The sequence below is a fragment of the Gossypium raimondii genome, chromosome 10 (assembly GCF_025698545.1).
Source record: "Gossypium raimondii isolate GPD5lz chromosome 10, ASM2569854v1, whole genome shotgun sequence".
NCBI classification, from domain to species: domain Eukaryota; kingdom Viridiplantae; phylum Streptophyta; class Magnoliopsida; order Malvales; family Malvaceae; genus Gossypium; species Gossypium raimondii.
In genome coordinates this window covers 48,161,577-48,173,481 of record NC_068574.1, presented here as the reverse complement: position 1 = coordinate 48,173,481, position 11,905 = coordinate 48,161,577, and the positions used below count along the sequence as shown (strand labels likewise).

The 11,905-nt window shown below is 34.0% G+C and overlaps 1 long non-coding RNA gene across 1 annotated transcript; it reads right to left on the bottom strand.

The window, feature by feature from the left end:
- Positions 1–10,792: 10,792 nt before the first annotated feature.
- LOC128034125 (uncharacterized) lies at positions 10,793–11,522 on the bottom strand. Its single transcript, XR_008190234.1, has 2 exons — positions 11,384–11,522; positions 10,793–11,086 (listed from the first exon to the last, which is right to left on the bottom strand). It is a non-coding gene; the product is annotated as an uncharacterized LOC128034125 (long non-coding RNA).
- Positions 11,523–11,905: the final 383 nt, after the last annotated feature.

The following is an 11,905-nucleotide window of genomic DNA, read 5'->3' as shown; positions in this document are numbered from 1 at the left end:
ATGTTCTGGTCAGTCAACTCTTATTACTAAGACACGACCGCTTTACATGAAGTCCTTGCTATATACTCCTGGTATAACTAAGAATTTGCTTTCTGTGTCTAAGTTCACCAAAGACAATCAAGTGATGTTTGAATTTTTTCCTTCACAATGTCAAGTTCGAGACTTAAAGACCTAGGAGGTGCTTCTTCAAGGTTCAGTTCATCATGGTCTGTATAAGCTTTGTCTCAACAAAAGCCGTACGAATAATCCACCTAGTCAGCCAACTAGTTGTTTCAAACTCATGCTTCAATTCCTCTAAGTCTACGGCATGCTAAGCTAGGTCATCCCTGTAGAAATGTACTGATTAAAGCATTACAAAGTTGTAATATGGTTTTTGATGACAATAAAGATTCTTTTGCATGTGTGGCGTGTCGTTTAGGTAAAGAGCATAAACATCCTTTGCACTCCTCCGGGACTCAATATACTGCACCTTTGCAGCTTGTTACAGCAGATGTCTGGGGTCCAACACCAGTAACGTCCAATGGGTTTTGATACTATGTAGCGTTTACAGATGCCTTTACAAGATTTACATAGTTATACTTCTTGCATAAGAATTTGGACGTTGTTACTGTTTTTCCTCTCTTTCACAAGCAGGTTGAGAGAACACTTGGTATGAAGCTTAGATCACTACAAACAGATGGTGGGGGTGAGTTCCAAGCTCTTCGACCCATCTTGCTCAGCATGGAATCCTGTAAAGGCTCACCTGTCTCTACACGTCAGCCCAAAATGGCTTGGTTGAACGCAAGATCGCCAGATAGTTGAAACTGGGCTTTCCATGCTCGCTCATGCAGCAATGCCAGTGTCATATTGGAACGATGCGTTTAGCAATGCTGCCTACCTCATCAACAGGTTACCGTCTACACCTTTAGGATATGTCTCACCTTATGAGAAGCTTTTTCAAACCAAGCCCAACTATTCCTTCCTTAAAACATTTGAATGTTTGTGTTTTCCAAACCTTAGACCATATAACAAAAACAAGCTCCAGTTTTGGTCTATTCCTTGCATTTTTCTTGGTTATTCTAATAGCCATAAAGGATATAGGTGTCAAGATAACAATGGTCGGATTTACATAGCTAGACATGTCACATTTCATGAAAACCAGTCTGGGTTCTAAGCCGCTTGTTTCAAACCAACTTCAGTCACTACACCCCCTCACACTAGTTCCAGGCTAATGGTCCTAGGTCCTAGCTCCTAGCTTACATTCTCATGTACAGTCATCTCAGTGTCCTAGTCAACCTTGTTTGGCCTTACCTTCATGTCTACCTAATTCACCAGACTGTTCACAGCATGGTCCCTCTATCTCTACCATATCAACTACTCTCTCAATTGTGTCAGTCTCTCAGTCACAGTCAGTTTCAGTCTCTGTCCCATCTCCCATTCCTGCTCCACAAAACACCTATACTATGCTCACCCGCAGTAAAGCTGGCATTTTTAAACCAAAGGTTTACATGAGTGGTGTTGACTTGTCATCTGAGGTTCCTACGGACATTCATGCTGCTATGGCTCATCCTCTCTGGAAAGAAGTAGTTCTTGATGAGTTGAATGCGCTTGTTCGAAATAACACCTGGACGCTGTGTAATCTTCCTTCTCAATGTCAAACTGTTGGCTGTAAGTGGCTGTTCAAGGTGAAAAAGAAAGCAGATGGTACTATAGAAAGGTACAAAGCTTGGTTAGTAGCTAAAGGCTTCTCTTAACATGCTCGGACTGATTTTCGAGACATATTCAGCCCAGTAGTTCGAGCTGTTACCATACGAACTGTTCTTGCTGTTACAGTCATGAACGGATGGTCACTACGATAGGTGGATGTGAATAATGCATTCCTCAATAGACAGTTTGATGAAGAAGTCTTTATGGATCAGCCACCAGGCTTTGAGGTACGTTGCTCGGATGGTCAAAAATTGGTGTGTAAGTTAAATAAGGCCTTGTATGGATTGCGTCAGACACCTCGTGCTTGGTTTCACACACTTCAATAGTTTGTCGTAAATAAGCTGGGGTTTTGCACATCTAAGGCAGACCCTTCATTGTTCATTCGGAGGTCTGGCACCAGTCAGTTATTTCTCATGGCATATGTTGATGACATTATTCTTATTGGTAACTCCACCCAAGCTGTTGATGATGTGGTATGTCAGTTGCACAAATAATTTGCTCTTAAAGATTTGGGTGCTCTTAATTTTTTTTCTTGGCATTGAGGTTCAGCACATGCCTCACGGTCTGCTTCTCACTCAGCGAAAGTATGTTCAGGACATTCTCCAGAAGACAGGGATAGAGGGTACTGCTAACACACCTACTTCTATGATCAGTTATCCTAAGCTGGTAGCCTCTGATGGTAGTCAGACAGTTGATGAACATGATGCTGCAATACCTGTGTTGTTACAAGACCTGATCTCTCCTTTTGTGTTAATAAGCTAAGTCAATACATGAACTCACCTAGTGAAGCTCACTGGAAAGCTGTTAAGCTAGTCCTTTGATACTTAGCTGGTACAATGGATCATGGGTTGTTCTTTTCCAGTGGACAGTTCAAGTTGGTTTGCTACTCAGATGCAAACTGGGCCTCTTCTGTTGAAGATAGGCACTCTACCATAGGTTATGTTATCTTTCTCGAACCAAATCCAATAACATGGTGCTCGAAAAAATAACCTGTTGTGTCCAGGTCTTCTACAGAGGCTGAATATCGCAGCTTGGCCAGTTGTGTTTCTGAGCTATTGTGGATTCGACAGTTGCTAAATGAGATAGGAATTTGCATGGCTCATGCACTAACAGTCTGGTGTGACAATACGTCTATAGTGTCCATGTCAGCCAATCCAACGCATCATGTAAGAGTAAAACATATTGAGATTGACTATCACTTTGTTCGAGAAAAGGTTGCTGATGGGTCACTTCAGGTTAATTTCGTTCCGTCTGCTAATCAGATTGCTGATGTGCTTACTAAGCCTCTAGCTCCCAAGCAGTTTGCAGGTCTTTGCAGTGCTCTTCAAGTAACAACAAAAGATGAGACGATTGATTTAAGAAAAAGAGAAGATCAGGAGAATGTTAGAGTATTATAAGGAAGTTGGTCAGTTGTCAAGTCAGTAGTTAGTAAGCAGTTAGTTAGTTAAGAAAGTTGCAGTTATCACTGCTGTATAAATACATGTACTGAGAACCCTTCTAGGCAATACAATACTGATAATATTCATCAGTTAATACTTGTTAAGTATAATTCAACATAAGTTAACCAAGAGAAACGAGACGAGGATCAAGCTGAGTTTTGGAAATGGAGCTCGAACTAGAAAAGGTTTGGCAAGTACTTACAATGATGACCAGAGCTTTGAAACCAATAGGCAAGATGGATCTGTATGGTTTGGGGTTCGAGCCAGATATAGGCCAAAGAAAGAAGCAGTAGTAGAAGAATCAAGAAAGAAGAATGGCAAGAACTTTAGATCAGGAAGTAGGAATGGGAACCTATGACTTATCGTTCTTTGTCAGAAATTTTCACATTCGCAGGACTGATGTACTATAGACAAGATAATCTGGATGTAAGAGCCCATTTTTGCCCGACCCACTAAAAATAAATAAAACCAAAAAAAAAAAATAACAGTCCAAATACATAGGCTCAAGTGGCCTAACCAAATTTAACCCAAATTAGCCCAAAACCCCTAGCCCAAGCCTAACCTAAATCCAATTAGCCTAGCCCGGCTAAGGTGCAAACAAAGAAACCCTAGTCTGCTTCAGCGACCGTTGCTACCCCAGCCACGCACACCTCCGTACGGCCACCTCCGTACACGCTACGTCCGCGCCCCTATGTGTCGTACTTGCAAGAAGGATACGCAAATGAAATACAGCAGAGAGCGAGCCAATGAAGATTTTTTTTATATATTTTCGTTGTTGATTTTATTTGATTTTTTTCGGATCTTAATCGAATGAGGATATAAGAACCAGAAAAAACCTTTTGTATTCGGACAGATATTGAATTCAAAAAAAAATCAAGAGAAATCAAAAACTGGAAAGGTGTTCTCATTTTCTTTCTCTTTTCGGGCATATTGTATCAAATAGGCAAAAAATCAATACAAAAAGAAAAGGTTTTCTTTTCCTTCCGTTCTCTTTTCTTCTCCGATGGTTTTTTCTTTTTCGTTTGTTATTAGCCTCATATAAGCATATATATATAGAGCAAATAACAATAAAAAGGGAGAAGAGTGAGCTACCTGGTGGCGCGGTCCTGATCCTCTCCGTCGTCATCGGAAGAGGGGCTGGGATCGGAGGCTGTTCGAATGCTCTCAGAACGCAGAGCGGTGCAGAGAGAAGATCATTAGGGCTCTCTATTTTTCTTTTTATTTTTCTTTTATTTTTTTCTTTTTTTCTTTTCGTTTTGAAAAAAATGAAATGGAGGCTATCAGATTAGGGTTTTATTTTTGGCCCTTATGAGATGAGAAACGACGCCGTATTGCCTGATTCAGTGGCTCTTAAACGGCACCGTTTTAGGCCTGCAACCCGCGTATGTGACCCGACCCGGGGAAGGATCCGCGCGTTTTGCGACCATTGGGCATATTGCGCAAAAGGTCCTTCTGCTCTTGTAGGATCTTTAAATCGGTTCTCTTTTACTTTTTAATTTTTGCCCCGTATTTTTAATTTGTTGCATTTTAGTCTGCGTCGAGGTGTTACGTTTTGGGGAATGGAATAATTTTCAATCTGGCCCCTTGTAATTCACGAATTGCAGCTTAGACCCTCCGTGTTTTTTAAAATTATATTCGTGGCCCTTTAATTCTGTACTGACTGTTGTTTAGTCCTTCTTGCATTTTTTTAAACCATTTAATTATTATTATTATTATTATTATTATTATTACTATTATTATTATTATTTATGTACTATATTTTAAGTTTACTACATATTATTATTTTAAACCTATTATGCATTACTTTTTATTTTCATCATGTATTATGTATTCATATTTTCGAAATCATTGTATATTATTATTCTAAAATTATTATGTATTATTACTTAAAAGTTATACTATATTATTATTTTTCACTTGTCATATTTTTAATGTATTTCATTTTATTTATAAAATTCTCCTTCATATATTGTTGAGTTTTTAATATAAACTCTCATATAGTATTAGTTTTATATCTTCTCATTAACTTACAAAATTATTGTTATTTCTATATATATGGTATTGTTTTTATCATTATATTAACTTTCAATTCAATTTTTGGATATTGTCATTAATACTTGTATAATATGTGATACGAAATCATAGTATTCATGTGTTTGGTATTGCTCATTTGTACTTATTGATCGTTTGGCGTTCATTAGTATGCGTTTTAGCTTACGAATTATCACCTCGTGGTTTAATTTATCGTTCATACACATTTTATTTCGTTTAAAGGGTTGTATTTGGTTTAAATATCAAAACCGATTTATTCAAAGATCTTCAAAATACTCGAAGTTTGGAATCCTCGAGAGAATTGAGCCCTAACGTATTGGGTTCCAATTTTCTCGTCGAATCTAAATAATCGAATTTTTTTCAAACATACAAATTCCAAATAAAAACTCATTTTCGGGAATTCGACATGTTGTGTCCTAACGCATTGGATATGATGTGTTATTTTCTCGAGACGAGGATTTTAAAAATAAAGGCAATGTTCGATATTTAGGAATCTTGTGAAATCGAACCCTAACTTACTGAGTTTTGATTTTTTTTTCATTTAACCCAAATAATCGGATATCCTTCTCAAAATGCATAGGTTTTTTTAAAGCCAAGTGATAAATCTAATTTTGAGGATTTAAAATGTTGCACTCTAACTTACTGAGTGCGACGATTTATTTCTTTGAAATAAATGAATCTCATCGTCCAATTCATTTTACTCAAATTTTCTTTTCAAAGGATCGTATTTTAAAATATTTTCAAAGTTTCGACACTAAGACATAAAATGATCAATTCGGTACCAATTTTGGGCGTTACGAGGGTGCTAACCCTTCCTCGTGCATAATTGACTCCCGAACCTGTTTTCTCAAAATTCGCAGACCTAAAATTATTTTCTAGGTGATCCGATCACACCTCAATAAAAAGGATCGGTGGCGACTCCCATTCCTTTTTTTAAAAGTCGATCCCCGTTTTTCAATTTCTAAAAAAATGGTTTCGACACTGGAAATACGATGTTATCGGCTGAAAAAACTCTTCAGAAATTGAGCATAAATGTCATGAATAAGGGAAACAGTCAGTGATAAGCTTATGTCCTTCAAGGTATGTACTGAACACTTAAAGACTTTTTGTGGACCTTCATGTAGTTTTTAAGCCCTTTTCAAAGTAATGCTCAAAACTAAACCTTTGCTTTAGCTCGAAAGCAATTGAGATCTTTTTATAAAGGCTTATGTGTACTCTTTACTAATAATGCTTTTTTTTTTTTTTGTAACGATTTGATTTTCAGTAACATAAAAAAAAATTGATTTTTAAGGTTAAATTTCTTAAATCCAGTTAACCGAAAATTTAAATAATAATAATAATAATGTATCAATGATGAAAATAAGAGCAAAATTATTAAGTGGAATTAATTAGATTGATTGTAAAATTTTAGTATAGGGACTAAATCATAAATGTCATCATTAAAGAGTTTTAATTAAAGAAAGGCTAGAGGACTCAGTTAACAATTGAACCTTGGACTTTTGTGTAATAATACCATAATTAAATAATTGCTTAATGTATTATGGTGACCTACACCATCAAATTCACTAATGCATGTATAGTAAGATGTGAGGCATTGATTAGGTTTGTATTTAAGTTAATTAAGCTTAAATAGAAAAGTATGTATACCACAGTGGGAGAGAGGATGAAAAATGAAATAAAATAAGTTTTCATCTTCACCATGTTTTTCTAACCGAGCCATTAAGGAAGAAGAAAGAAATTTTCTTAATTTTCGCCTCCATTGCCGTACACCATTGCTTAAGGTAAGAGTGATTTCCCACTTGGATTTTAATGATTTTTTATTTATTTTAAGGTTAGATTTTCAAGCCGATCCTCAGATTATTGAATTGTTGATGTTTTGGTTGAATTTCCATAGTTGAAAAGTTTTAGAAAATTTGATACTAATATCTCAAACTCATGCATGAATGATATTAGTTAGTTTAAGGAAAGAAAGGCGATGGAAAATATTGTATTAGGCTTGAAATAAGTTTAGATTATTTGATTTAATCATGTGTCGTTAGGGACCTATTTGTAAAGGATCAAAACCTTGAGGATTGTTAGTGAATAATGGTAATATGAGGTCCCTATACTATATTTGTGAATTCAAATTTAGATTTGATAAGATATATTATGAAATACGAGCATTTTAGACATTAAAACTAAAAAAAGACTAAATTGTAAAATGAACATAATGTTAGATATATATTTATTAAATGAGGAACCAATGTCGTTTTCGTAATCAAATCATCGAACGTAACTGAGACGAGGTCGAGTTGACGAGGGGCGAAGGCGAAATCAGACAACGAGCTACAAATATGGTTTGTTTCCTTGTAATTTGACTTAAGTTTGTATTTTATTAGTTAGCCAATTATAAACAAATAATATTGAAACCAAACATGAATCGAAGCAAGTACAAGTTCGACTACTCGATTTGATCAGATTAAGCCAAGTTATGTATATAAATGTTTGCATTAGGATAATACGATGCTATCTATATTGAAAATGGTTGGATATATATGTGATGGTTATATTATGGTATCATTACTTGTACTATTTATGAGTTAATACAGAAGTGATATATCGAAATGTAAACACATATTTGCGATTTGTGGTAATTCTATGCTAATTTGTTAGAAGTAAGTATGATCGAAAGTGCGTATAAATTTGAATATGTGATTTGATCGGATTATGTTAGAATACGAAATTATGTGTTTCATCGAGTTAATATGTTATTACCTATATTGCATTTGGTTGATATATGTTGAAAATGAATACATATGGATTATGAAGTTGTGAAATTATTTGAAATTTAATATGATTAAATGATTATTAGAAGAGAAAATTAATAGTATCAGATAAAGTTGGGTATAGGAGGCATGCTATAGGGTTTGTTTCATAGGTGGGATTTTAGCACATATTTGATTGTTTCAATAATCACGTTGGTTATCTTTAGTTCACATATATTAATATACTTAAGGAGTTTATTGGGTTGGTATTACTCTTCAATCCAACTCAATTGAATAATAGATATGAAAAAAAAAAATAAATCAATTAAAGCTTCAAAGGAAATTAATTAAGAGTAATTATCTGATGCAACACATGTTGGAATTTTTCAGACTCCACAAGTGAGTTGATGATGTGATAAATGCCACATTTATTTATATATTTATTTATATTTATTACACCCTATAAAACACTTATTATACCCTAAACCCTTGTGGAATATGAAAAAAACTCCACAAACAACATATGAGATAGTTTTTCATTAATTAATTAATAAAATTTAGTTTTTAAATATTTTAAATAAAATTTAATTATTAAAATATTTAAAATAAGGGTAAACTACATAGATAGTCACACATTTATCAATTTTTTATTTAAGCACCAAAAAAAGTTTGCAATTTAAGTACCAACATTACATAGTTCAATCATTTTAGTCACTTGCGTTAAAATCACAAATGGGAAGTTGATGTGGCAACTAAAGAATTGGTATAATAACAAATTTAGCTCTCAATTTTTACACATTATATCGATTTAGTCATAATTTTAAAAATTAACCCTCAAAATTTACAAATATTCTCAATTTAATCCTAATTCTAAAAAAAATAAAGATATATATAAAAATACGTAAATATTTAAAATATACATAATAAATTGAAATTATGTATTAATATTTATATTAACATTAAATAAATATAATTATATTAATATTAAATAAAATACAAATCTCCCCGCTTCCACCCCGTCCCTCTCCTTCTCCCTCTCTCTCAGTGGGACCTCCCCCACCACTGTTCCCGTCCCCCACTTAGCTAATATAAATCGTTCAGGCTTTGATCCATTATCATGACAGAAGATTGAAGAATGGATGGAGATTCAAAAAAGAATGAAGATTTACGATTTATATTAGCTAAGGGAGGAAAGGTGGTGGCGGTGGGGGAGGAGGAAAGGAAGAGGGACGGGGTGGGGGTGGGGATTTTTTATTTTATTTAATATTAATATAATTATATTTATTTAAAAATATTTATGTATTTTTATATATTTCTTTGATTCTCTCATTATTAGGACTAAATTGAGAATATTTTAAATTTTGAGGGTTAATTTTTAAAATTATGACTAAGCTGATATAATGTGTAAAAATTTAGAGTTAAATTTGTTATTATATCGACGGGGAGACAAAATAGTCTAACTATGTAATATGGATATTTAAATTGTAAATTTTTATTTTAAATGCTTAAAATGAAAATTCTTAATAATTAGATCAGCAATTTACCATGAAAATAATTAATGTCAAATTTTAATTATTGAGACAATAAGAGTAATTAATTACGTGACACAACCGAATTTTGAAACATCCGCGTGTTAAAGTATTAAACTCCCCGAGTAAGATTATTTCCTTTTTTTAAGGTAGCGTTTCGTAACTAAAATTTGGATTTACATTTTAAAATTTTAATTTAAAATTTAAAATTTAAAATTTATGAATTTATTATTTTAAATTTTTGAGAATTAAAATATTTAAAGTTAAGATTTTAAATTAATCTAAATTTATTGTTTGGATAATTCAAATTTTGATTTTGATTTTAACTAATTTTAAGCCTTAAAAATAATTTTTAAAAATTTAATTATTTAGAAGGATTTTGAACATTGTTGTTTGAACCAGACTGTATCGATTGATTGGATCGAGAACCAGCTAAGGTATCGGTCAAGAGAAAGGCATTAGATCGGTTGACTCGGAAATTGATACAAATCGATTAATTGGGCGGTTGAACCAAATTTTTTATTTTTATGATTTTTTTAAATGATTTATTTAATGGAACCAGAAGGATTGGTCGAACCGGTTGGACTAGCAAATTGATGGCCTAATCAATTTGACCACCAATTTAATTTTGAAAATCGGACCGAAATAGCTGGTCAAATTGATTGCACTTGGCATAAGTGGACTTACTTAGGTATAAACTAAATATCTTTAAAATTAAAATTGTGGAAACTATGGTATCAATTGAATTTTTGAATATTCATATTGTATTAAATTAAATGCATGAAGCTTCGTCACTGTTTTCAGAATCAGATCGGACCGATTGGATCGGGAATCAACTAAGGTACCAGCCTGAAATAAGGGGTCAGATTGGTTGTCTCGTGAACCGGCCGAATTGGCAGTTGTACCAGTTTGATCTATTTTTAAATATTTTTATTTTTAATAATTTATTCAATCGAACCATTGAATCGAGAACCGGTGATTTGATCGATTTGTCTACTGATCCAATTCACAAACCTTGAGCTTCATGGTGTAATAAAATTAATTATTTATTGTTTGAGTTTTGAAGAATATGTGAGAGAAGAAAGAACAAAAAAGTTCTCATATTTTCTTAATCAATCTTGGATTTTGAAATTTTGAAATTTTAATTTTGAAATCCAAAATTGAACTCTTAATAAATTTGACTTGGATTTGGCTAAATTCAAATCCAATTTTTTATTTAATATCCAAGAAAAGAATTTGGATTTTCAAATCCAAATCTAATTTTTTTACCAAATCCATAGTTTCTATAACAGGCCCAATTAGCCCGGGACCAAAAGCAAACAAAAAAAATTAAACTAAAGAATAAGTTAAAAATAAAGTTCATTTTTAAACAAAAGTCCACTTACAAATTCTAGCAAGCCCGTATTACCCTAGTCCAGATTACAAACAAATAACTGCCTAAAGTTCCCTAACCCAAAACCCCAGCCCAATTACATTGAAGCCCAAAGCAGTTTTCAGAAACCCCTAAGGTTTCTAGAGCAAACTTCAGCCACCGCAGCTAAGCCCTTCCACGCATGTGCGCTACCAGCCGCTGCCCTCATCCAGGCGCCTCCACACGTGTGCACCTCCAGCTGGCTGTACCTGCAAACGCAACAAACTAGCAGCCAAGGCAATAACAGAAAAAATACATTAGAATGGCAGAAAAAAATAGCTAAATAATTTTTGTAATTTTATATTCGGCTATACAAAAGCCAATTGGAGATTTGTGGAGGGGAACGGATACGAAATCAAAAAATATACCAAAGAAATCTAAGCAAAAAAGAGAATATTCGAAAGGCGATTTCAGATTTTTCTTTTTTTCACTGGATTTTCTTTTCTGTTCTATTTTTTATTCATTAGTCGTGTGCGAAAAAAAGGAAAGAAAAAAGAAATAATCAAGAGACGAGGAAATTACCTGGTGTTATTGAGTCTGCCTGCTCCATCGCGATCGGGGTTTTTGGTGAGATTTGAAAGGCCTTAAAATGGCCTGATTTTTTAGCAGCGTTTTGGGAGGCAGAGGCGTTTGTTTTTTAAGTTTGTTTTAAAACTGATAAATGGCTACTGATTTAGAGTTTTAAAATGGATTATATACGGTGTAAGAAACGATGTCGTTTAGAGCCTGCTTCAGTGGCCTCAAAACAACACCGTTTGATGGCCATGGACCCAATGACCCGACCTGGAAGCGGCTAGATCCGCGTGATCTGCTCTTGGTAGGGGTATTTCCATATTTGGTCCCTCCTTTTTCGTGACGTATAGAATCAGTTTTTTTTTTTAAAATTTGCCTTGCATATTGTTTTCGTTTCATTTCGGTCCATATCACAGCACTGCGTTTTGGGAGGATGGGAATATTTCCCAATTAGTCCCCTATGTTATTCACGTGCTGCATTTTGAACCTCAACTTTATTTATTTTCATTTTTTTCTTCCAATTCTGTTTTA